The following is a 26,287-nucleotide window of genomic DNA, read 5'->3' on the forward strand; positions in this document are numbered from 1 at the left end:
AATTATTATAAAAATAATAAACTTAAAACTTTATTGTTATTCCTCTTTTCATTTGGTTTTCTCGATCCCATTCTTTCCTGCATTTTATCTAACTTTTCTGACTCCTTTGTTGTAAGTTCTTGGTCTTTAAGTCTCCTCTCTTCCTGCCCAACCTCTTTTCCATTATTCCCTAGGTCAATGTCATCACCTTCTACCAAAACTCAGTACAGTCTAATTCTACAAAACCTTTTACCTCTCTTGGGGAGGAATGTGACATGATCCAGCTATGTTTAGGAGCTAGAAAGCTTGTTACCACTGTGAAATATAGCTTAGAAAGGCCTAAGAGAGGAATAAGCCATCAGATAAGAGATTATTGTGTTACTTCGATTATTGTGTTACTTCGATTATCCAGGTAAAAGATACCTGAACATGGAGGTTGTGGGACTAGAAAAGGGGATTAATGCAAGAAACATTTGTGGGAGTAATCAGTAGAACTTTGCCAGTGATTGTATATGGTGAGGAAAAGAATCGAAGACCCTGAGATTTCTAACATCAAAATCAGTGCTCTATTATTAGTAATTAACATATAGCTATATTATCATGTGGGAGGCAGTGGGTTGAGTTTTGGACAAGATGACTTAAGGTTACTAGCATGGCACTGTCAGACTATTAGTTTATTTGTTCCAGTCCCACCCACTGATCCTTCCCCCTCCCTCACTCACTCAGTCTCTGAATTCCATTGCTATTAGTCTGAGAACTTCCCTTTAAGAAAAGTAATTTCTATTTGGTCATAAACAGCACTAGAGATTGAAATGTGTAGAGAGCAGTTCCTTGTTTCCTACCCGCATTCACATTATCCTCTTTTGGGCTCTTCCCTCTGATGAAAAAGATTACTTAGAATAATATTTACCACCATGACTGCTATCACCCACCCCACTTCTGTGATATTGGTATTTAAGTTTTTATATTTTTATGTAAAGTAAATGAGGCAACTTGGCAGAGCTCTTTGAAGAAGAATAAAACTTCATGAAGTGTTTGTGATTAAAATATTAATCAATGAGTAGAGTAATACCTCGTTCATCTAGTATCATTAGGCAGTAAATGTTCTACGTAGACAATTGAAACCTATCCGCAAATCTATTTCTTTATAGATTTTATGTATAGAGATTTTAATGTTCTATTTATATACTATGTAGATTATATATTTTTTTAATAGCTCCAAATCTTTTTCTTTATAATGTTTTATATGATTTACTGCCTTCTGAGAACATTTCCCCACCCCAGCTTTACCTATTCTGAAAGACAGAAACAACTTTTTGTTCCAGAGCTTCAGAATGAGAATCAGGAGCCCCAGGTTCTAGTCCAAGGCCTAACAGTAAATTCTTGTGTGAGTTGTTTTTGTTTTTCATTGTTTTAGGGGGGTTTGGGGGTTTTTGGTTTTTCATTTTTTTACCATTGAATCAGTGGAATCTGGAATTGTGCCTGGCATGTAGTAGATGCTTAGCAATTATTTTTTGAATGAATCATTGTTTTATGCCTACTTTAGCACTCCGTTCCTGATTTATTATTTGGAATTCATTACTTCCTAGTAAATAAGTTTCTGAGTTTTTAATATAATATGACTAGGTTCTGATTAAGGTGAATTATTAATATTAAGCTTAATTTATGAGTCTGTTTTGCTGCTTAGTGGTATTTTCAGTACTCTTGATGTATTTTCTGGTACTTAAACTTCCCAAAGAAATTGTCTTCTGATACTTGGTTTATTGAGAATAGTTTCTTTATTGAATACATTCTATGTGCCTATATTATATGTGGGCAGTGTGTATACAAGCATGTCACCCATGTCCCCAGGGATCTTACACCTTGGATGAAGAGACACGGAAGTGGAACTATAAGAAAATAATTACATGTTGGGTCATGAAGCATTGACCCACAGGTACATTAGGAGTTCTAGGAATAGAGAGATCCATGTGGGCTGAAGCAGTAGAAAAAGAATTCAAAAAGGAGATGGAACATGAATTGCTTTTGGTTAAGATTTTGATAAGCATTCAGGTGGAGAAATGATATCCTAAGCTAGAGCAGTAACATAGTCAGGAATGAAAGCAGGGTTGAACATGTTCAGACAAAGCCTGACTGAAGTTCTCTGACCGTGGGGACTAGTTGGAAATAAAAGTAGGTGGATTTAATAGAGTTTAACTCTAGACTCCATAACCCTGAAGAGGGTCTGAGGAGAGAATTTAAAGGAGTCCCTGAAAAAAAAAAAAATCTGTATATTTTTACTAACGAATAACATGTAATTGAAATTTAATATTTCCTTCCATTATGATTTTAAACAGTAAAGCACAGTAGTATTAGCAGTACCTGTGATTTTATTACTAATAGAAAAAAGAACAGATATTTTCATATTACTTTACTGTTGTGGCTGTCTCTGAGTATAGTTTATGTAGAATACTGCTTCAGAATTATAGTTGTTATTAGACCGCTGCTGGATTTTATTGTGTTGAGTGTTAATAAAGAAGCAAATATATAAATATATCATAAATATGGGTTCTAAAGAACACTTGATTACTGTGCTTTTCAGTATAATTGATTTTCTTTGTGATCATTTATTTTACTCATTAAAAATCATTCTTTTAAAAAATAATTAGCTATGTTTCGGTAAAACTGGCTTTTACTGAAAAGCCGGGGTTGGCCGGGGGGGTGGTGTCCATGATACCAGTCCTAGTGGAACCAAACTGGAGAAGGCCTTGAAAACCACACTGAGGAATTTTAGTTGAAGTGATAAATAGGGGAGCGGCCTAGTATATTTTTCATTTGTTTGTGTTGTTTTAATTACAGAATAAAAGTCAATTTAGAAATTTTTAAAACTTCATTAAGTTTGAAAAAAATGAGAACCTCTTCTTAGCTTACAGTTATAGATAAGGTTTAAAAGGTAACAAATTCATCTATAATCCCACAATCACAATCTTTACCCTCTTATTATGTATCTGTTCCAGTTTATTAAGTTCTTGTGCAAAGAAGTGAAATATTTTAAGTGGTTACATAGGAGCCTTTCTTAATCTGCTTGATGGGTCAGATGGGAATAACTTACTGGCAGGGAGGTAAACTATGGGTCTGGTCATTCAGAAATTGGATGATTGGGATAGTGTGGTAGCAGTAGAAGTGGAGTAGAATTGGCAATAGTGGTATTTGGAAAGAAGAACCTATAGAACTTGGTGGTAAATATGGAGGCTGAAATGCATGGAGTGGTGTAAGGGAAAGTATCAAAAAGAAAGTTAAGAATAGGGTGCCTAATTTAGGATTCTTGGAACAATATTGTACAGGTCCATGATACATTTTCTGAAACCCTGGGGCCAGCTATGTTTTGGAATTCATAATTTTTTGAATTTTAGAAAGGTAACATGTATATATTGTATACTATGTAACATGCCCAGCAAGGTTTGAGGCATCACCCAGTAGAATCACTAGTATCTCTGCAGTGAAAAATGGAAATGTTTACAGTAAGTGGCTAAATAAAGCCTATTAGTAGCTTCACGTTAGTTCAAAGCAGATTTTTGCCACTTCCAGATGAGTTTTGACATGAAGCTTCATAAAAAATCTTTTCAGAACTTTTTAGATTTCAGAACTGTGGAAGTGATTGTGAACTGTACTGACTGTAATATCCAGGGAGGAGAGTCTCAGGAGTTGTGTTTTGAGGAATGTTAGTTATTAAATGGATGAAATTTGAAGCAGTTGAGAAAGGTAAAGGAAGGCAAGAGAAAAGTTAAGGTAATTTCAGTTTTCAGGCTAAGAAGAAAATTGCTATTTCTGATAAAAATGGGAAGTTGAAGTGGGGAAGCTAGTTTGGGGAAGAGTTTAAGTTTAAACTGAAGCACAGTTAAGAGGAAAAAAAATCTTCCTGCTTCACATGAGATTCCCTTTTATTTCTCATGCATTCTGTATCATGGGTAAATGAGCTTAAAAGTTTAGAAGTGTTGGGGCTTCCCTGTTGGCGCAGTGGTTGGGAGTCCGCCTGCTGATGCAGGGGACACGGGTTCGTGCCCCGGTTCGGAAAGATCCCACATGCCGCGGAGCGGCTGGGCCCGTGAGCCGTGGCCTCTGAGCCTGCGCGTCCAGAGCCTGTGCTCCGCAACGGGAGAGGCCACAACAGTGAGAGGCCCACATATCGCAAAAAAAAAAAAAAAGTGTTGGAGTAGAAAATTTCCTTTTAAAATGAGCTGTTAATTTTCAGAGCCTATAGACTCTGATGTTGAGATAGTAAAGTACTTCTAGCTTGGGAGTTGTTGGAAAGGTATTCCTAGATAACTAAGGGTTGTGGCCCTGCTCACTAGAACAAAACTTGGACAATAGACCAAAAGGAGAAGCGTGAGAAGGTACTGGTCCTCTAACAGGATGCTTGTCTGTATGGCTGAATCATTAATAAGGCCATATTTATAATCATATGAATATATTCCGAAGTAGTAATTGGTGGAGAAGCGGTGGTAGCTGACACGTTTTCAGTGCTTAACACATGTAACAGGCACTGTTCTAAGCGGTGTTCAGCAAACAGTCTAGTGGTATCTGTTCCTGCCTTGTAGACTAGGTCATGATTATCAGCCTAGGTGGGACGCATTAGGCTACGTAGTGGTGTGATTTTGGTTCCCAGTTCACTCTAAAAATCTGGAAGATAGATAATTAATGCACAAATATATAGAATTGAGTAGGTTTTAACTTTATTGCCATTCCATGATTTTTTTTTAAATTACTTTGATAAATGGACTCATACATTAGTATTGTCATATTAGAAATATGGACCAGTATCTTTAACAAAAATGAAACAGGGGCCAGTAATTACTCTTGAAATTTTAGTTGCTTTCTATTTACTGTATATATATGTATTTGTTTTATGATTCATAAGTTTAAAAAGGCAAATTTTGTCTTAAACTTTTATTCAAATTCTGCTACTGACTTGTGTGAGTTGAACTTTATATTTTCCTTCTGTTAAATAAAGATGTTGGAGTAAATAATCTCTAAGATCCTTTCAACATCAAATTCTATGATTCTGAATGCTTACATTTCATCAAGCAGAACAGAAAGCTTAAACTACAATTTAAAGGAGCTTCTCCCTAGATGATGCTGTAACTATAGATGAGATGCTAGAGCAAGAAGTGAGAGAATAAATGTCATAGTTTTTACTTATGCATCCTTTTGACAAACATTAAGAAGTACCAAAATAAGGAACCTAGGATGCTAGAAGAATATTCAGTGTTGACCAGAAAAGTTTTAAAGAAGATAATGATCAGTAAGTATTCAAGTTAGTAATTAATCAATCAAGTTAGTAAAATATAGAGGAGGGAACCCTGGACCTGGAGTTAGAAAGCCACAAATACATCTTTGGCCCTAACTCTGCTGCTTATTGGAGTTTTGATATTCAGTAAATTGGTGTATTTTTCTGAACCTTGCAAATGAGAGTAATAATTACCTAGCCTTACTGGGTGGTTTTTCATGAGCATCAAATGATATGGTGATATAGTAAAACTTAAAATATTCTATGGGAACTTCTCTGGTGGCACAGTGGTTAAGAATCCACCTGCCAGTGCACAGGACCACGGGTTCGATCCCTGGTCCAGGAAGATCCCACATGCCACGGAGCAGCTAAGCCCCTGCGCCTCAACTACTGAGCCTGTGCTCTAGAGCCCACGAGCCAAAACTACTGAGCTCGTGTGCTACAGCTACTGAAGCCCGTGCGCCTAGAGCCCATGCTCCACAACAAGAGAAACCACCGCAATGGGAAGCCCACACACCACAATGAAGAGTAGCCCCAGCTCACTGCAGCTAGAGAAAGCCGGCGTGCAGCAATGAAGACCCAACACAGCCATAAATAAATAAATTTTTAAAGAACAAAATATTCTGTGAACTTCCTTTTAAAAAACAAAATTTAACAGTACATTTGAAGATCTAATTGGATTTATTTTAAAAAATATGAAACAAGCCACAAAGTTTTTGCAAAATGGTGGATAAGGCTCCTGAAGAGGTTATTGGATTTGGTGATTTGAATAAAACTTATCAAGGGACGAAACTTGAAGGCAGATTAAAACAAATTTGAGACCATAGCATAACTACTCAGTAGAGAGGTTTGGCAAGGCACAGATGGAAGAGAGAGATGTCCTAGCATAGCTTGTTTATTCTTTGCATTGCTATTGCAGTTTTTTGTATGCATGGTTGTGTTCCTTACTAGATTAGGAATAGAGGGCAGGAACTGCAGTTCATGCTCAGTGCCTTGAATAGAGTAGCAGTTTTAATAAATAGCTTTGTGAATAAGTCTTGCTGAACAAGACTTAACTGGTAAGGAAAGTTTTTGTGGTACAAATGTGTTCATGGATGTGTGTTTAAGATGGTTAAGACTTAAACAGGTTCGTAGGTTGAAGTGAGGGATTGAAAAGAAAGGGTGTTGTGGAAATGTGAAAGAAAGGGATAGGATCTGGAGCCACAAATGAAAATGCTGGTCTTAACTGATATGAGACTCTTTCCTGCAAAAAGCACCAGATAATTAGCTGTGTATTTCAGAACATAGAGAAGAAAAGGTAAGCTTCCTGGTTCTTTTTACAAAGCCACGTAACATAAAATATGAACATAAAAGATTGCACAAAAGTTGGTGCAAAAAATGTTTAATAAAACTTTCAAATGGACTCTAGCATTACATTAACAGAATAATACTATAACTGAGTAATAGTCACTCTAGGAATGTAATGATAACTCAAATTAAGTCATATTAGTAGGTTACAGGAGCTATGAATATCTTGAGGGATGTCAAAAAAAGGGAAATCAACATTTATTTCTAATAAGAATGCTTAGTGAAATAAGAACGAATGAACATAGCCAAGATTTTCTATATCTCAGACTGGAAGCCAGCATTTTGTTACTAGAAATGGTAACTACTAGAATTCCTATTTTAGTATTTAGTGAAATACTAAATTCCTTTTTAAAAGTCATGAATCAAAAAAGGTCTGGCCAGCATTACTGTTACATAACATTGTCTTAGGAATGCTGGCCAATATAATTAGACCGAAAAACAAAATAGGAGGTGTAATTATTGAAAGGGAGGAGGCACATTTATTTGTAGATGACATTTTATATCTGGAAAATCCAAAAGAATCAACTGAAACATTATTTGAGTAATGAGATTTCAATATGATAGTAGTTATAAAATAAAAACAAAAATTAATGGTTTGTCTATAAAAGTGTTTTTCTTGATGTTTTTAAACTGAAAGTCTATCCATATGGGTTAATGAATAGGAATCCTCATTTTTAAATACTGGTTTTTTTCTTTTTCTTTTTTTTTTTTTGCCTTCTGGCAAAATTTAGTTTAATCTTATCATCTCTAAGTAAATGGCAATCTCTTTTGAGTAAGACTCTTTCCATGTTAACTTTTAAAAACTATTTGAAATAAAGGTGTAGCAGTGAATACATTTCGAGTAACTTTAAGGAAATTTTTTTTTCTTTTTCTTTTTAAAATTCCTTGTGGCCTGCGATTATGCTCTATTACTTGGTAATGCCAGGGAAGGTGTAATCTGATCTTTGAACCATATTTGGTAAATAATAATTTTGTGTGGAACCCACTGTTCTATCAGTAAGAGGAAAATTATTACTCAAATGTAAGGCTTTTCTTTGCCCTTAAAGGGTTTCCTGACTTAAAGACCTAGTTAGATCATATATTGATTCCTTTTGTTTTTTATTTTATTTTTTTTATTTTATTTTTGTGTGTGTGTGTGGTATGCGGGCCTCTCACTGTTGTGGCCTCTCCCGTTGCGGAGCATAGGCTCCAAACTCGCAGGCTCATCAACCATGGCTCACGCGCCCAGACGCTCCGCGGCATGTGGGATCTTCCTGGACCGGGGCACGAACCCGTGTCCCCTGCATCGGCAGGCGGATTCTCAACCACTGCACCACCAGGGAAGCCCCTCCTTTTGTTTTTTAAAAGGCACTGTATCCCAGATCTATAACCTTTTAACCTGTTGACAAAAGTATTTTCTCCTTTACTTGGAGGAGGAAGAATTACATGTCTACTTACTTGTTTACCACTAATTCTCTTTATATCTTAAATGTAAATTGTTATATTTTTATTTATCATCAATTCTCAGAACTGAGCGTTCTTACATTTGCTTTGTTCTGAAATCAGTGTTGATAAATCAGTCATATCTCTTAGGATGTGACACAGTTGAGTTATTTAAACCTAAAGCTTGTTACACAGCTGTTGCTTTAGCATTTATGAAAATGAAAGCTTAAGTATACTCATATGTTTAGAACAAAAAAATAACGTTCCATTATGCAGAAAAAAGTATTGAATACCTACTGTGTGCCAGGTCATTAGGTGCTAATTCTCATGGCAGTCCAGTGAGGTGGGGGGTGGTATCCCATTTAATAGACCAGAAACTTCTGCAGAGTTTTAGTTTATACTGGCACTAGATTTGAACCTAGATCTTTCTCTATCTGAATATTTTCACCTGCAACATGCCATCACAAAAGGTGGAAAATTGACATTTTTCTTAAAAACTACTTTCATTTTATTTTGCTTTGTTGTATTTCTAGATACTAGAAATGCAGGGAGTTAAGTTCTTTGAATCCTTGTCTTCACTACTTTTTTGTCCTTTTACAATTCTCACAATCTGCCATCATTTGACAGCAGCAGAGGGTTCAGTTTATTTTGACTGCTATGGGATTGATTAGTTTCTTAGAGAGACTCCTAAGGGTATCAGCTCACCAAACATAAGGACATCATTTCCAGGTCCTAGTAATCTAATTAGTACAACAGTCTAACATTTTTAATAGCCTACCATTTCTGTAACCTTTGTAGTTGCAAGTTGTGCGTGTGCGTGTGTGTGTGCGTGTGTGTGTGTGTGTGTGTGTGTTTAAATAATGTGGACCTAACCAAAAAACAAAAAAATCATTGAATCTGTTTTGGTAATGGAAAAAAGAATTTCCAGTGTGGTTTAAGAACCACATCTTATGAGCTGTTCTTTGCCTCCCTCTTTAAGAATTACGAAGTATTTTTAAAAATTGGAACTTGAAATTCAGTTCATTGCTTGGATATATCTAAAGCATTTCTTAAGAAACCTCTGAGAATTGGTTGTAGGAATTTAGGGGAACAATTAGAAGATGATTGGAAATAAGATAGCAAAAGAGAAAAGTGACCTGAAAATTAGGACTTTACAATTCCACTTTTACCAATGAAAATGAATTTATTGTTGTTTTTCTAGTTCTTTTATACTCTGTGGTCCCATATTGGACAGTCTATTGCTAAAAGCCAATAGAGATTTCATAAAGGCTACTGTTTTAGTTTCTAGAATTGGGAGTTCAGACTGGAGTTGTGTAGATTAAGACAATGACTGAACTAATGCAAATAACATCTTCTGGTAACTTGTAATTTGTAATTTAAGAGATTCTTTTCCACTTAAGAATATTTCATGTGAGAGACATTGGGGACTACCTCACTGCTATTAGATCTCAATGTTATCTGGTCACGTTTCTTGTCCTGCCTACCTCTAGTTTACTCTAGTTTCTCTTCTGCTTTCAAGGCTCCAGACCCAGTTCCTGGACCTGCCCTGGAAAAGAAGTATCCAGTAGAGATGAGCTCACTGCAGTTACTTAATTAAAAAATTGTAAGCTGCAAAAATGGCAATGGGCCAATCAAGAACAGCTACCATTTGAATTTTTCTATTTCCAGGTATGCTAAAGTCCATGGTACCAGCCAAGCTTAGCCATGTAACTGCCTTACTATGAAATCTATAATAACCAAAACTTTACTTTCAAAACTTGTGGTCATCTTGCTTTAAAGTTTGGTAACATCCCTAACACCTAGATAACATGCAGCTAGTATTGACTTTAATGTACCTTTGCCTGAATATTTCTAATTTAACTTGTTTGCTAGTAGTAGCAAACTAATGCAAAAACAATTTAAGAGAAATAAATTTGACATGCTGTTGAGTTAAGCCCTGTAAATCTCCAAAAAGTACTCTGGTCTTCATTGAAAAGTAAACAATAACAACAAAACTGTCTTCCTTTAAGAGGTTCACATATGGTACAAGTAGTTTAGAGAATTAAATGAAACCAGTTCTCTGTCCTGAGATCCTCAACTATTCTATACTACAAATGCCTTCACATAAAGAATTAATATGGTTTTCAAAAATTGGAAGAAGTAAGATTCCTGGGTAGAATCAAGTAGCGTATTATGTAATACTTTCGCCTGAAGAATTTAATTATATTTTAAATGTAAGTATGTAACTAGTATTTGCTATGTTTTTACTTGATTGCTCAAAAGAAACCAAAGTCATTAGTAGTTGGAATGTCATGAAATTTAACAACGAAACTAAAAACTAAGGTTTCTTGCTACCTTAGATTTTAACCAAGAAAAAACCACTTACGAATGGTTAGAGGGCAGTTAGCTTTTAAGGACATTTACTGCTTTTACCAATTTGTATAGATTTAGAAATAATTAATCCATAAAAGGTGACTTTATTTACTAAATGGGTAGATGACCTTACACATCCTTTGATTTTAAAGTTCAATTCCGTTAGGTTAGAGATTACCCAAAATTGAACAGAGGAATTTTATATCCCAATTGTGATTTTGAAAGATGATTCTAATATTCTAGCTTATGCTTTGTATTCCTTCCTCCAGTGTTAATGCATAATGAATTTAATGTCAGCCAATCTTGTCAACATTAGGTCACTGATTATGTGCCACTTCATTTGTTTGGTATAGAAAAATTATATCTCACTGAGTGTTGAATTAGGACTGGAAAGAGTTACTACCAGAGATACTATAGGGTCATTACCACTGGTAGGTGAATTGAAGGGGAAATTAGAGAGAATTGCTTCTGAATTTCAAGTTGTACTGGTTATCACTGGGGCAATGAGTAATGGTGAAAGTTTTCTACATTATTAAATGCAAATTGTGTATAAAACACTGTGCTAGGCACAGTAGGGATGTAAAAATAAATAAAACTTGCTTTCAGTCAGCTTACAAACAAGTAATACAAAAAAAGTATCATAATAGAGGTGCAAACAAGGTACTTGAGAGTGCCAGAGAGAATCAACTTTGTAGAGAAGGTCATATTTCTACAGAACCTTGAAGAGTAGATAGAACTCTTTAGCGAGAGTGACAAGAGTATTCCTAAGTTATGGAAGTCAAAGTATATAATATATTCTAAAAATTGTGAGCACTCCAATGTGCCTACAGAATAGTAGGGTACAGAAGAATATGATGGGTGATGGAGCTGCGTCACACATGCTTTCAAATGTCTGATGAAAGAGTTTGGATTTAGTTCAGTAGGTAATGAGAATCCATTGCAGATTTCTTAGCATTGGCACACTTAAGTCAGTGAGGCTTTTGAAAAGCTGACTGCCTTACAGTGAGGGCTGAAACTTGGTAAGGTTAGAGATTAGGCAGTAGTAACACCTGTAAAGGACAACACTTATTGTTATGAGATTGGGCATTATGTGTGAAGAGTTTTACCTGCAGTTTCTCATTTAATCCTTACAGGAATGTTGTAAGAAGTAATTGAAATAATATAGGTTAACAGCGTTCAGCACAGAGCCCAACCTGTAGTGAGTGCTAAACCAGAGTGATTATGCTATAGGTTCAGAGGAGAGTGCTCTTGTCCACCTTTATGTATGGACGTTTAAATCTCGTCTGTCAAGACTCCTGATGATTGAGCGTTGTTTCAGTTGCTAACTGTATCGGTAACAGTTTCAGCATTGATAACATAGGCTTTGAGTTATTTGAAAGTACATTAAGTTGGCTCAGTTCAGGTACTTTCAAGTAATTCTTTCTATTCTGCTCTTACTCTCCTACCCACATATCAGAATACAAGTAGTGTTATGGGGAAATATGTAGGAAATAACTTTATAGGGAAAATATTCTGCTTTAAGCTCAATTGTTTATGCTTAATTATACAAGTAATACATGAATATATACTCTTATAAAAAATTAAAACGTAACAGAGATGACTAAATCTCCTTGGTCCATCTTCCATCCATGTGTCCCTTTCCCCAGCCGGCTCTCATTAGTGTGTATCCTTTCAGAGCATTTCCTGTGCGTTCATATAAAAATAATGTTTAAAAATTTTTTTGTATCCTTTTTTTTTTTAACACAAAGGGTATCATTATACATGGTTTTGCATCTTTTTTCATTCAGTAATGTCTTATAGGTCTTTGCATATAATTACTTGGATATCTTACTCCACTTTAAAAAAAAGTTGTATGATGTTCCTTAGTATTGCTATACAGTAATTTATTTATTCATTCCTCGATGGTCATTCAGGTTGTTCTTTTAGTAATATACACTGAAGTGACATCCTTATATGCTCCTCTTTAAACACATGAGTTTGTCCATAGGTTAGATACTTTATATTGTTATAGATAGAGCTCTGGTACTTAACGATCAGCAACAAATTTCATTTGCAACTGATTGGGCTAGCACTGATAGTGACACCACAGTTGAGAACTGCTGGCCTAGAATACTGCTCTGCTACTGACTTAGTTGGAACTGTAGATATATCTCTTAATACGTCTTTCCATGATTCCGTTCAGTTAAAATGAAAAAAAAATGGCATACCAGTTGTCCTCTCTGCTTCACATGTGGGGAGAATGAAGTAAGGTAACAAATATATGCTATAAGAAGTCCAATATAAATCTGAATTCTACTAATTTATAATCTCAGGAGCAGGGACTATATTTTATTCATCTTTGCATGTTTAGAGCACATTACCAGGCTTATAGTGGGCAGTGTTTGTGGAATGGATCCCAGATATCAAGGTGAACCAAAAAGTAGATCATATTTATGAGAAAGTTCCAGGCCAGTAGAATTTTCTTAGATCTTTTACATTGTCTAGAATCTGTACATTTTTCACTGAAAACTTTCCACCTTTTTAGCCTTATCTCACTTCCCTCCTACACTACAGCTATAATTCTTCAAATTTATTCTTTCATGGTCTTTCCTGCAACACAAACAGTAGTCAGTGATATCCTGCAAGACTTTTATGATTCATCTGTAATGGCTAAGTTCAAGCACTACATTCTTTGTGCAGTTTCTCCTGCCTCTCCTTAATTCCTAAGTTTTAGGAACTTCCTCCTGATCTCCACTGCAGCTTATACACTGCTAAATGGCACAGAGTGAATGTTGCTGAATGAATGCATGCCCACCTCTGGGACTTGGTGGAATGTCACAGAACCAGGCAGGACTTAGAACTTCAGAGATAAATTATATGAATCTGGAAAGTGAGAGGCATGTCGTTTTTGCTGACTTGTGGGATTCAGCACATATGGTGCAGAGGAAAGCAATTAAGATCATCTATCACATGCCTGTGCCTACCCTACTTCTTCAGCCTCATCCTTTATCACACTTTCTCCCTGTTAGTCTCCCTCCCTGCACTTCAACATTAACCAGCTACTTGTGGTTTCCCAAACTTGCCATGCATTTAAAGTCTTTTTCCAGACAACTACTTACGTTTGAAATATTCTTTCCCTCTTGCCTGACCATCTAGCGAACACATTTTTATCTTCCAAGACCCGGCTTAGGTGTTGCCTTCTTTATTTTATTTTTTTAAATTATAATCTTGTGATCATTTTGTTTTCCATGTCATCATTCTTTTTTATTGAATTTTATTTATTTTTTTATACAGCAGGTTCTTATTAGTTATCCATTTTATACATATAAGTGTATATATGTCAATCCCAATCTCCCAGTTCATCCCATCACCACCCCTCTCCCCACCACTTTTCCTCCTTGGTGTCCATACGTTTGTTCTCTACATCTGTGTCTCTATTTCTGCCCTGCAAACCAGTTCATCTGTACCATTTTTCTAGGTTCCACATATATGCATTAGTATGCAATATTTGTTTTTCTTTTTCTGACTTACTTCACTCTGTATGACAGTCTCTAGGTCCATCCACGTCTCTACAAATGACACAGTTTCGTTCCTTTTTATGCCTGAGTAATACATCATTGTATATATATACCACATCTTCTTTATGCAGTCGTCTGTCGATAGGCATTTAGGTTTCTTCCATTTCCTGACTATTGTAAATAGTGCTACAGTGAACATTGAGGTGCATGTATCGTTCTGAATTATGGTTTTCTCTGGGTATATGCCCAGTAGTGAGATTGCTGGGTCATATGGTAGTTCTATTTTTAGTTTTGTAAGGAACCTCCATACCGTTCTCCATAGTGGCTGTATCAATTTTCATGCCCACCAACAGTGCAAGAGGGTTCCTTTTTCTCCACACCCTCTCCAGCATTTGTTGTTTCTAGATTTTCTGATGATGCCCATTCTAACTGGTATGAGGTGATACCTCATTGTAGTTTTGATTTGCATTTCTCTAATAATTAGTGATGTTGAGCACCTTTTCATGTGATTCTTGGCCGTCTGTATGTCTTCTTTGGAGAAATGCCTATTTAGGTCTTCTGCCCATTTTTTGATTGTTTGTTTTTTTTAATACTGAGCTGCATGAGCTGTTTATATATTTTGGAGATTAATCCTTTGTCTGTTGATTCACTTGCAAATATTTTCTCACATTCTGAGGGTTGTCTTTTCGTCTTGTTTATGGTTTCCTTGGCTGTGCAAAACCTTTTAAGTATCAATAGGTCCCATTTGTTTATTTGCATTTTTATTTCCATTACTCTGTGAGGTGGATCAAAAAAGATCTTGCTGTGATTTATGTCAAAGAGTGTTCTTCCTATATTTTCCTCTAAAAGTTTTATAGTGTCCAGTCTTACATTTAGGTCTTTAAACCATTTTGAGTTTATTTTTGTGTATGGTGTTAGGGAGTGTTCTAATTTCGTTCTTTTACATGTAGCTGTCCAGTTTTCCCAGCACCACTTATTGAAGAGACTGTCTTTTCTCCATTGTATATCGTTGCCTCCTTTGTCATAGATTAGTTGACCATAGGTGCCTGGGTTTATCTCTGGGCTTTCTGTCCTGTTCCATTGATCTGTATTTCTGTTTTTGTTCCACTACCATATTGTCTTGATTACTGTAGCTTTGTAGTATAGTCTGAAGTCAGGGAGTCAGATTCCTCCAGCTTCATTTTTTTCCCTCAAGACTGCTTTGGCTATTCAGGGTCTTTTGTGTTTCCATACAAATTTTAAGATTTTTTTGTTCTAGTTCCGTAAAAAATGCCATTGGTAATTTCATAGGGATTGCATTGAATCTGTAGATTGCTTTGGGTGGTATAGTCATTTTCACATTGTTGATTCTTCCAGTGCATGAACATGGTATATCTCTCCATCTGTTTGTATCATTTTTAATTTCTTTCAGCAGTGTCTTACAGTTTTCTGCATACAGGTCTTTTGTCTCCTTAGGTAGGTTTATTCCTAGGTATTTTATTTTTGTTGCAATGGTAAATGGGAGTGTTTCCTTAATTTCTCTTTCAGATTTTTCATCATTTGTGTATAGGAATGCAAGAGACTTCTGTGCATTAATTTTGTATCCTGCTACTTTACCAAATTCATTGTTTAGCTCTTGTAGTTTTCTGGTGGCATATTTAGGATTCTCTGTGTATAGTATCATGTCATCTGCAAACAGTAACAGTTTTACTTCTTCTTTTCCAATTTGTATTCCTTTTTATTCTTTTCCTTCTCTGATTGCCGTGACTAGGACTTCCAAAACCATGTTGAATAATAGTGGCAAGAGTGGACATCCTTGTCTTGTTCCTGATCTTAGAGGAATTGCTTTCAGTTTTTCACCATTGAGAATGATGTTTGCGGTGGGTTTGTTATATATGGCCTTTACTATGTTGAGGTAGCTTCCCTCTATGCCCACTTTCTGGAGAGTTTTTGTCATAAGTGGGTGTTGAATTTTGTCGAAAGCTTTTTCTGCATCTATTGAGTTGATTATATGGTTTTTATTCTTCACTTTGTTAGTATGGTATATCACATTGATTGATTTGCATGTATTGAAGAACGCTTGCATCCCTGGCATAAATCCCACTTGATCATGGTGTATGATCCTTTTAATGTGTTGTTGGATTCTGTTCGCTAGTATTTTGTTGAGGATTTTTGCATCTGTATTCATCAGTGATACTGGTCTGTAATCTTCTTTTTTTGTAGTATCTTTGTCTGGTTTTAGTATCAGGGTGATGGTGGCCTCATAGAATGAGTTTGGGAGTGTTCCTCCCTCTGCTCTATTTTGGAAGAGTTTGAGAAGGATGGGTGTTAGCTCTTCTCTAAATGTTTGATTTGAATTCACCTGTGAAGCCATCTGGTCCTGGGCTTTTGTTTATTGGAAGATTTTTAATCACAGTCTCAATTTCAGTGCCTGTGATTGGTCTGTTTATATTTTCTGTTTCTTCCTGGTTCAGTCTTGGAAGGTTGTGCTTTTCTAAGAATTTGTCCATTTCTTCCAGGTTGTCCATTTTATTGGCATAGAGTTGCTTGTAGTAATCTCTCATGATCCTTTGTGTTTCTGCACTGTCAGTTGTTACTTGTCCTGTTTCATTTCTAATTCTATTGATTTGAGTCCTCTCCTTCTTTTTCTTGATGAGTCTGGCTAATGGTTTATCAATTTTGTTTATCTTCACAAAGAACCAGCTTTTAGTTTTATTGATCTTTGCTATTATTTTCTTTGTTTCTATTTCATTTATTTCTGCTCTGATCTTTATGATTTCTTTCCTTCTGCTAACTTTGGGTTTTGTTTGTTCTTTTTGCTCTAGTTCCTTTAGGTGTAAGTTTAGGTTATTTATTTTAGATTTTTCTTGTTTCTTGAGTAGGCTTGTATTGCTATAAACTTCCCTCTTAGAACTGCTTTTGCTTCATCCCATAGGTTTTGGATTATCCTGTTTTCGTTGTCATTTGTCTCTAGATATTTTTTGATTTCCTCTTTGATTTCTTCAGTGATTTCTTGGTTATTTAATAACATATTGTTTAGCCTCCGTGTATTTATGTTTTTTACATTTTTTTTCCCCTGTGATTGATTTCTAATCTCATAGCGTTGTGGTCAGAAAAGATGCTTGATATGATTTCAGCTTTCTTAAATTTACTGAGGTTTGATCTGTGACACAAGACATGATCTATCCTGGAGAATGTTCCTTGTGCACTTAAGAAAAAAGTGTAATCTGCTGGTTTTGGATGGAATGTCCTATAAATGTCAATTAAGTCTAGCTAGTCTACTGTGTCACTGAAAGCTTGTGTTTCCTTATTAATTTTCTGTTTGGATGATCTGTCCATTGGTGTAAATGAGTTGTTAAAGTCCCCCACTATTATTGTGTTACTGTCGATTTCCTCATTCATAGCTGTTAGCATTTGCCTTATGTATTGAGGTGCTCCTATGTTGGGTGCATATATATTTATAATTGTTATATCTTCTTTTTGGATTGATCCCTTGATCATTATGTATTGTCCTTCCTTGTCGCTTGTAACATTCTTTATTTTAAAGTGTATTTTATTTGATATGAGTATTGCTACTCCAGCTTTCTTTTGATTTCCATTTGCATGGAATATCTTTTTCCATCCTCTCACTTTCAGTCTGTATATGTCCCTAGGTCTGAAGTGGTTCTCTTGTAGACAGAATATATATGGGTCTTGTTTTTGTATCCATTCAGCAAGCCTGTGTCTTTTGGTTGGAGAATTTAATCCATTCACGCTTAAGGTAATTATTGATATGTATGTTCCTATTACCATTTTCTTAATTGTTATGGGTTTGTTTTTGTAAGTCCTTTACTTCTCTTGTGTTTCCCACTTAGAGAAGTTCCTTTAGCATTTGTTGTAGAGCTGGTTTGGTGGTGCTGAATTCTCTTAGCTTTTGCTTGTCTGTAAAACTTTTGATTTCTCTGTTGAATCTGAATGAGATCCTTGCCGGGTAGAGTAATCTTGGCTGTAGGTTCTTCCCTTTCATCACTTTAAATATATCCTGCCACTCCCTTGTGCTTGTGGAGTTTCTGTTGAGGAATCAGCTGTTAACCTTATGGGAGTTCCCTTGTATGTTATTTGTTGTTTTTCCCTTGTTGCTTTCAATAATTTTTCTTTGTCTTTAATTTTTGTCAGTTTGATTGCTCTATGTCTCAGCATGTTTCTCCTTGGGTTTATCTTGCATGGGAGTCTCTGTGCTTCCTGGGCTTGGGTGGCTATTTCCTTTCCCATGTTAGGGAATTTTTCGACTACAATCTCTTCAAATATTTTCTCGGATCCTTTCTCTCTCTCTTCTCTTTCTGGGACCCCTATAATGTGAATGTTGTTGTGTTTAATGTTGTCCCAGAGGTCTCTTAGGCTGTCTTCATTTCTTTTCATTCTTTTTTCTTTATCCTGTTCCATGGCAGTGAATTCCACCATTCTGTCTTCCAGGTCACTTACCCGTTCTTCTGCCTCAGTTATTCTGCTTTTGATTCCTTCTAGTGTATTTTTCATTTCAGTTATTTTATTATTCATCTCTGTTTGTTTGTTCTTTAATTCTTCTAGGTGTTTGTTCTTTAATTCTTCTAGGTCTTTGTTAAACATTTATTGCATCTTCTCAATCTTTGCCTCCATTCTTTTTCTGAGGTCCTGGATCATCTTCACTATCATTATTCTGAATTCTTTTTCTGGAAGGTTGCCTATCTCCACTTCATTTAGTTGTTTTTCTGGGGTTTTATCTTGTTCCTTCATCTGGTACATAGCCCTCTGCCTTTTCATCTTGTCCATCTTTCTGTGAATGTGGTTTTTGTTCCACAGGCTGCAGGATTGTAGTTCTTGCTCCCGCTGTCTCGGTATTGCCTTCTTTAATTAATCGTTTCCTTAAATCCTCCACTTCCCTCAGAATTGATGGGTCCCTTCTTTGTTTCCCCTGTATACTGCAGCCCAGCTCAGTTACAATTCATTTATTATATTTACTTATTTATGTATTGTCTTCCCCTACTAAAATGTAAATTTATTGATTGGAGGCAACTGTGCTTTTATTAATTTTAATATTTTCAACACCCATTATCATATAGGGTGAGTAGTAGGCACTCAACAAATGTTTATTGAGTAAGCAAAATATGTATACTATATAGTACATATGCAAGTATAATATATAACAATAATACATTAGAAAACGTGTTATTTCATAAATCAAAATGTTAAGTAGATGATCACATTCATATATTTTTGCAGTTCATATTTCTTATGAAATCTCTAGATTTATGGATAAGTATTGTATAATGAGATTTCTGGTTCTTTATTCAACTATATTATGCAATTAAAAATATTGAGTATTCTCTAAGGATATCTATAATTGTTTGGAGAATCGTGAAATAGATTTATATGTAATAAATCTGCTGAGATAGAAGTTTCTGTACAGTTTTGAGATTATTCTTGACCATCTAATATAAAATTCATTCCCCATAACTATAACAAGATTAATAGCCAACTTCTCAACAGTTTTGTAGTGTTAGATTTGAAAGACTGGCACATAACTTAACAAAAAACAATATTATTTTAGAGAGTTGATTCAATTTAATATTGTTTCACTGTTTTAACCACTCATTTTAAATACACTGTAATTTCTTTTGAAGATTCTCAATACTGTTATGGTAATGAAATCTTTCTTTTAAATGTTTTCCTTTGCACATAGATCTTTATGTATTTTCTCCATTAGCAGGCTTAGCAGTCTCATGATTCACCACAGTTGTCAATTACCAGTCAAGTGCATGTATATGATTTTTAAATTACTGATTTAACTTTTTGTTATTAAAGGTTTTGGAGATCGAGAATAACTGTCCATTTATACTATGTCTAACTCATGAAGTTAATCATTGTACTCAGTGCCATAACACACACACATACCTAGCATCTGGCCAGCAGTCTACACTGGGGAGAAGTCAGCTAAGGGCCATGACAGTAGAAAGAAGATTGGCAAAGTTAGATGAGATGAACAGAAAAAACAGGGGTCAAGGAAGGGGTTGAAACTGCATGGAGATCAGTTGGTGAAACTTCTTATAACTTTGTCTGAATCTTCATCTTAAAATGCCATTCTAGATTAATATTTTAACCAAATTATTATAATTTTCACGTGTCACTGAGACTGTTAGTTCATTCCAAATGTTAATGGTTGATGTAAGATGTAAACTGGTTCTTTCAAGTGCTTTCATTTCCTTTTCTCCTCTTTTTTTACCTTTTACCCATAAATAGGAGCTTATTATCATATCACATATTTATATCATGTTTTCTTTTAAAGATATTTGCATACAGGATGCATTATCCAAAAATTACATTAAAAGGGGCACACTCAGAAGTAACTTTGTTTCCATCTTAAAGCCCTAATGTATTGAAAGATAATAATGGGGTATGAATTGGAAAATACACACAAGGTAGTTAGTTATATAATATGTTTTGATGGATTATAACCATTCTGCCTTAGATTTATTGCACTTTTCTTGATCCTTAGAAAATGGTAACACTCACCACAAAACCACAATACATAAATTGCCAAGTGTGGCTGACTTGCACATTCCTTTTAGAGGAACTTATAACTGGTAAGCCTTTTAACCATAAGAAATGGTCAACATTCAATGAACTTGAGGCAGTGTATCAAATGAGAAAATTGGGAAGTTTTTTTTTTAAGAGGAGGTAATATGGATCATTATGTTACTTCCGTTATTAATATTTACTGTTTTTCTTTAGAAAATAAATTACTGTAGGCCTATAAAGTTGAGAAATACATTTTCTGGTAACATAATCCTTTGTTCCCTTTAAACTTTTAACTAATACTAAATCTGAACATGATAGGTAACTTAAAGTAAGTAGCATTTAGGTGACTAACTTGGTGTGTTTCTGTTATTTTATTTTTGCAAATATCTATGTAAAATGATTCAGTATTACAGCTGTTTTACGCTAAAGTTTATGCTACAGGTGAATTATACTTATCCTGTTTTTAATTGTAAATGATGATAGTATTTGAATTTTAGATTTTTAATTGCCATAGCTATAATTCTTACATTTTAAATCTTAGGAAAATAATTTGATATTATAGAATTTGGGGGGTAGCGAGTTTGCTTTGCCTTAATAACGATGTAATATCATGCTCCAAGAAATACAGTTCTAAAAATTTGCTGTTAAAGTTAATTTTGAGATTTTTCATATTCAATTAATGACATTTGTAACTTCTTTTAAAGTTAATCAGATGTGAAGTGCATCAACTATTACCTACTTGCCATTTGATGAGATACTTACATACTACACCAATAATGAAAAAGGTATTTAAAATAGTGTATATAATTAGGGAGGTAATACCTTTTTTTTTAAGTTTAATTCTGAAATCTTCATTGAGGGCAGAAAGTTTCAAAACTTGCTCTAACTTTAAAAAAGTTATAGCTAACTCACTGCACAGTCTGATCCTGTCAGCCAGTCCGCAGAGAGACACAAGTTAAAATTAGTAATAAGAAACTGTTAACATCATATTGACAACTGAATATGTAAGTTGAAACATTCTACCTTCCAATTAGACATCCTGGGGAATTGAGTAACTGTTGTTGAGGTCAGGGGCTTTGCAGTACAACAGTTCTGTTAAAATTTGACATATGTGTTCCTAAAAAACACCATACTATGGAAAATATTACAGTCAAAAACTAAAAAAACAAAACCCTCCAAGACTTATGGGAAACATGGAATTGGGGTACAACACTCAAAACGTCATCAGTGAACATTTAGAAAGACAGGAACCTTAAAAAACATGATAGTATAGTTTTACACATGTTAAGTGGCTAAGAAATATGTAATATGTAAATACTTGTACAATATTTATACAAATAAATATTGTACTTTGCTTTTAAACCCTCCTGAAGTTTGCCTTGTAAAAGAAGTTTCCACATAGTTGTGGAAGCTTGTTATTGTGAAGTGGTTGAAGAAGGGTTTTCTGAAATCACAAGGGAAGTTGAACACAAGTTGTGGATTCCACGAAGATTCAGTGAGCTGAGGTAGCTGGCAGATGTTTGAGGTGTGTTCACATTCACATTTTGTGTATTCACATGCAGCTTGTTTCAGCTGAGTATGGTTTTCTGCATTCACCTAGTGTTTCTGGCAGATGAAATCACAGCAAAATTCATTTAGTGTTCAAGTTGTTCCCTAACATATCAATTGCATTGAAACAAATTTACAGTTTCAAAGCAAGTATTACAGCAGCACTGACATAGCCGAGGGTAAGGCAAACTCTTTAGTTTGGAGGGATAGCTACCATTTTTTATAGTAGTTTTTAATCTAGATGTATTCTGATCTGTATTTAGAGATTTATTGCAACAGTATTTTTTGATCGTCTACTACTTGCCTTATTACACTTTCGAAGTATTTAGGATACAGCAGCAGTGAACAAGGTAGTCTCTCCACTTTGAAACTAATATTACTTGTGTAAAAAGTTTGTTGTCAAGGGTTAGTTTTAAGAGGTAAAATTGGATAGATGAATGGAAGAGGAAGTCTGGTAAAAAGAGTCTACTCGGCAGCAAGGCTTTTCTCTAACCTCTTAAATATATATACTTTTACAAGACAATTTCCTAGGGTTCTATCCAACTCAAGATTCCATTGTTTATAGAAAAAAGTATCATCTCTGGAAGTCACTATGGAAATCAGAGTTAAATTTTAGGATGGTATATATGGTTAAAGTGGAAAGACCTCCTTCTTGTCTGTAAGCTAAAGGAGAATCCTAATGCAGTTGAGAAGTGAATTTTAGTTTTATATATTTCATCCTATTTTTCTGTGATATTTCAACATGAACTATATTTTTTATAATAATTAAATTTGTTCCAGCAGAACTCAACCATGTACAAACTGGGCAAAGATAAAATATGTATACCAGTTTACATAATAATACCAAACCGTTAGTGTTAACTCAAGATCTTCTATAATAAAGGCCACTGTACACTTGCAGCCTTCATTGGCCTTTCTCGTCTTCTCTTGTAGATACCACCCCAAACTCCTTCATAATTCCCTTTCCTCCTGTCCCTCCTTCTTTTAGCCAGACAGGTGACTGACTCATTGTCTCCAGAACCTGCCCATTATTTGGTTGCCTTGCTTCATACTTTAATCTTCTTATTTAAGTACCCATGATTCAAGACCCTCCCATACCCTCCCTCAGCCCAGAGAGCCCTTTAAACACCTATAGCACAGTTTATATCACTTATCTGGCACTTATATGCAACCTAATATTTGGTTTTCAGGTAGCTTTATCTGAGTTACCCAAATAATTATGGGACAAAATTATTTGTCCCATATACATGGGAAAGGAAGCTCAAAGGCTCAGTCAACTCCTTCAATATTCTGCAGCCAGAGTGGCCTGCAGCTGTGTTTGCTAAGGTTTTGTTCCATTGTACTTTGTGGAAATTCATGATATTTAGAATAAATAATTATTACTACTAGTGTCTGTAGTTTTTGCTACAGGCCAGGCAAGTGTAATACCATTAATTTTCACTGTGTTATCACTAATCCTGTAAATTCTTGGAGTTTCCTTCATTTTACAAGGAAGAAATGATAGTGTTAATGGCTACCATTTACATAAGCTATTTTATTTATTTGTTTGCTTGCTCTGTGTTCCTTTTTACTATCTTACGTGTATTACTCATTTAATTCTCAAAATCATGTGAGGTAGCTACTCTGTCATCGCCATTTTGTAGGTGAAGAAACTGAGACAGAGGAGTTTAATGATTTGCCCAAGAAGACACTGCAAGTAAGTGACAGATTAAATTTCATAAATAAATGAGCACAAATTATAGAATCCTAGAATTTATACTTAACCAGCCATTTAATTGTCTCATCTTATTACATGAAACAATGCCCACTAATGTAGAAATTGAGGGTGAAATATTTAGCAGTGTTATTTCTGTTTTTAACTATTAACATTTTCTTTCTCTAGAAAATTTTAGAAACAGATGGTTAAAATAGAGTATTGTTTCTTGAAATTCTATTTCTTAGGAAAGTTTTAAGCTTATCTGAGAGTTACATTTAATTTATTCATTGATTTCTTTTTTTAATAAGACCTTAATAATAAAGGCCAACACTTTGTCAAGTTTAAATTACGTAAATCTAAGTAGTTTATATAAGATACATTACCAGTTACTCCTTTTTTATTTTTATTTTTAATTAATTAATTAATTAATTTATGGCTGCATTGGGTCTTTTTTGCTGCACGCGGGTTTTCTCTAGTTGTGGTGAGCGGGGGCTACTCTTTGTTGTGGTGCACGGGCTTCTCACTGCGGTGGCTTCTCTTGTTGCAGAGCACAGGCTCTAGGCACACGGGTTTCAGTGGTTGTGGCATGCGGGCTCAGTAGCTGTGGCTCGCAGGTTCTAGAGCACAGGCTCAGTAGTTGTGGCGCACAGGCTTAGTTGCTCCGTGGCATGTGGGATCTTCCTGGACCAGGGATCGAACCCATATCTCCTGCATTGGCAGATGGATTCTTAACCACTGCACCACCAGGGAAGTCCACTCCTTTTTTTAAAAAAGTTGGATCTCTGGGAATTTTGCTTTGCTCCATCATTTATTTTGTATGGTACCTCCTGGTCAGGAGCAGTCAACTTTAATCTTTTACATATCTGTATCATCATAGTTTGGGGGTTTTGCTTGTTTTTTAATCTCTTATCAAGGTTTGTTTAAAAGTAATACATCTCATCTAAATCTATAAGTAGAATAGTAATGTTTACCCCTATCCCCTCCCCTCTCATTTCTCTCCATTTCTCCTGGGGTTAGAATTGTGAGAGCTTTGCTGTTTTCTTGGACTTGATGGAAAGCCAGCTTTTGGTCACATATGGTTAATATTCTACAGTTTTTTCATTAACAACACACACACTTTTCTTCCCAAAATGCTAGTAGGGGAAGGACCTCGGTGATATAATCCACCCCTCATAATAGATTAAGTGGCTAGGCTAACAGTATTTACAGGAAAAAGTAATATAAATACTGAATATGGATTTAAGCAAAAAATTGTGAAATAAGTATTGGGCAGATGGACATAGGAGTGAAGAAGCATGGTTATATTATGGGATGGGAACTAAGTTATAAAGCTAACTCTTCATTTTCCACAGTAGGAAATCCATAGAAAATGTATAAAATTGAAAAATCAAGAAATAGCCCTATAATCATCTTTGTAGGAATGTGGAGAAAAAGCTCAGTGTTGACAATGGAATATGGAATAGGATAAAAGTGGAGAGGCATGAGACAGGGAAATTGCTGGTTTCTCAATAAACTTTGTAGTACTATTTGGCTTTTAAAAAACTATGTACATGTTTTCTTCTTTAAATTTTTATTTAATTTTTCATTATAGGGTATGTCCTTAAAATAATTCCAGAACAAAAAATTAAGATATTTTAAAATCAATTTTTGTATATAATGTTTAGTGTTTGGGCTGGAAGGAATGTTGACCTTTAGGGAAAAAATTAATAATGACTGTATAATGTTTTATACATAATATAACCAAGAATATTTTTCTTTGAGTGTTCTTAAATTATATGGTAGGATTGTCTCATCTATGCTCAGATTTTAATTAGTGCTAGCACCATAGATGCCTCTCAAATGTTTATCTGCAGCCTAGAGCTCTCCTCTGAGCTCCAGGTCCATATATCCCAACTCCTTCTGTGATATCACTGTTCTGAGGTTTTAAGGGTACCCTAGACTCAGTATGTTCAAAACTAAACTTAGAATCTACCCCTTGGTTTTCTTGGACCTTTTCTGTTGTTCCCTAGTTTATAGATGGGACCACCATCTGAGCAAATAAGAAAGCAACCTTTATACCTCCTTCTTTATCCCAATATCTAATCCATCTCAAAGTTCTATTAAATTTTACATCCTAAATATTCCTGAAGATTTTCCTTCCACTCACTGTCCATTGCTATCTCTGCAGTTACAAGCTATTAACTATTGCATGGCTAGACTACAGCATTTTTCTAACTGGTCTTCTCACATATTCTTTTGCCCCTTTTCTCTGTACTGTAGCCATCCTTCATACATACAGGATTGCTTGATCATGTCACCTTTCCTGCCTCTGAGCTTAAATCTTTCAGTGGCTTCCCGTTACCCTGAAGCTACAACAGCCAAATTTTAATGGCCCAAAAGGCACTTCACGATGTGGCCCCTACCTTTTTTTTGCGGTACGCGGGCCTCTCACTATTGTGGCCTCTCCCTTCGCGGAGCACAGGCACTGGACGTGCAGGCCCAGCGGCCATGGCTCACGGGCCCAGCCTCTCTGCGGCATGTGGGATCTTCCCGGACCGGGGCACGAACCTGCATTCCCTGCATCGGCAGGTGGACTCGCAAACACTGCGCCACAAGGGAAGCCCCCTACCTTTTTCTTGCTGCTGCTCTCTATAGTTTTTCCTCATGTACTCCCTTCCAGTCTGTTTT

At 35.4% G+C, this 26,287-nt stretch overlaps 1 protein-coding gene across 6 annotated transcripts in view; it reads left to right on the forward strand.

The window, feature by feature from the left end:
- Positions 1-26,287, forward strand: part of TAB2 (TGF-beta activated kinase 1 (MAP3K7) binding protein 2) — an 85,766-nt gene that overhangs the window by 16,170 nt on the left and 43,309 nt on the right. For 3 of the 6 annotated variants that reach the window (XM_067010994.1, XM_059083461.2, XM_067010998.1), the window contains exon 2: positions 9,534-9,682. The exons of 2 other annotated variants lie outside the window; for them this stretch is intronic. The gene's annotated coding sequence lies outside the window, so the exon portion shown is untranslated. Of the gene's footprint in view, positions 1-9,533; positions 9,683-23,567; positions 23,621-26,287 lie in introns of all 6 variants that reach the window. One more of the 6 variants, XM_067010995.1, reaches the window with a different exon arrangement.

Source organism: Kogia breviceps, chromosome 13 (assembly GCF_026419965.1).
Source record: "Kogia breviceps isolate mKogBre1 chromosome 13, mKogBre1 haplotype 1, whole genome shotgun sequence".
Lineage (NCBI taxonomy): Eukaryota > Metazoa > Chordata > Mammalia > Artiodactyla > Physeteridae > Kogia > Kogia breviceps.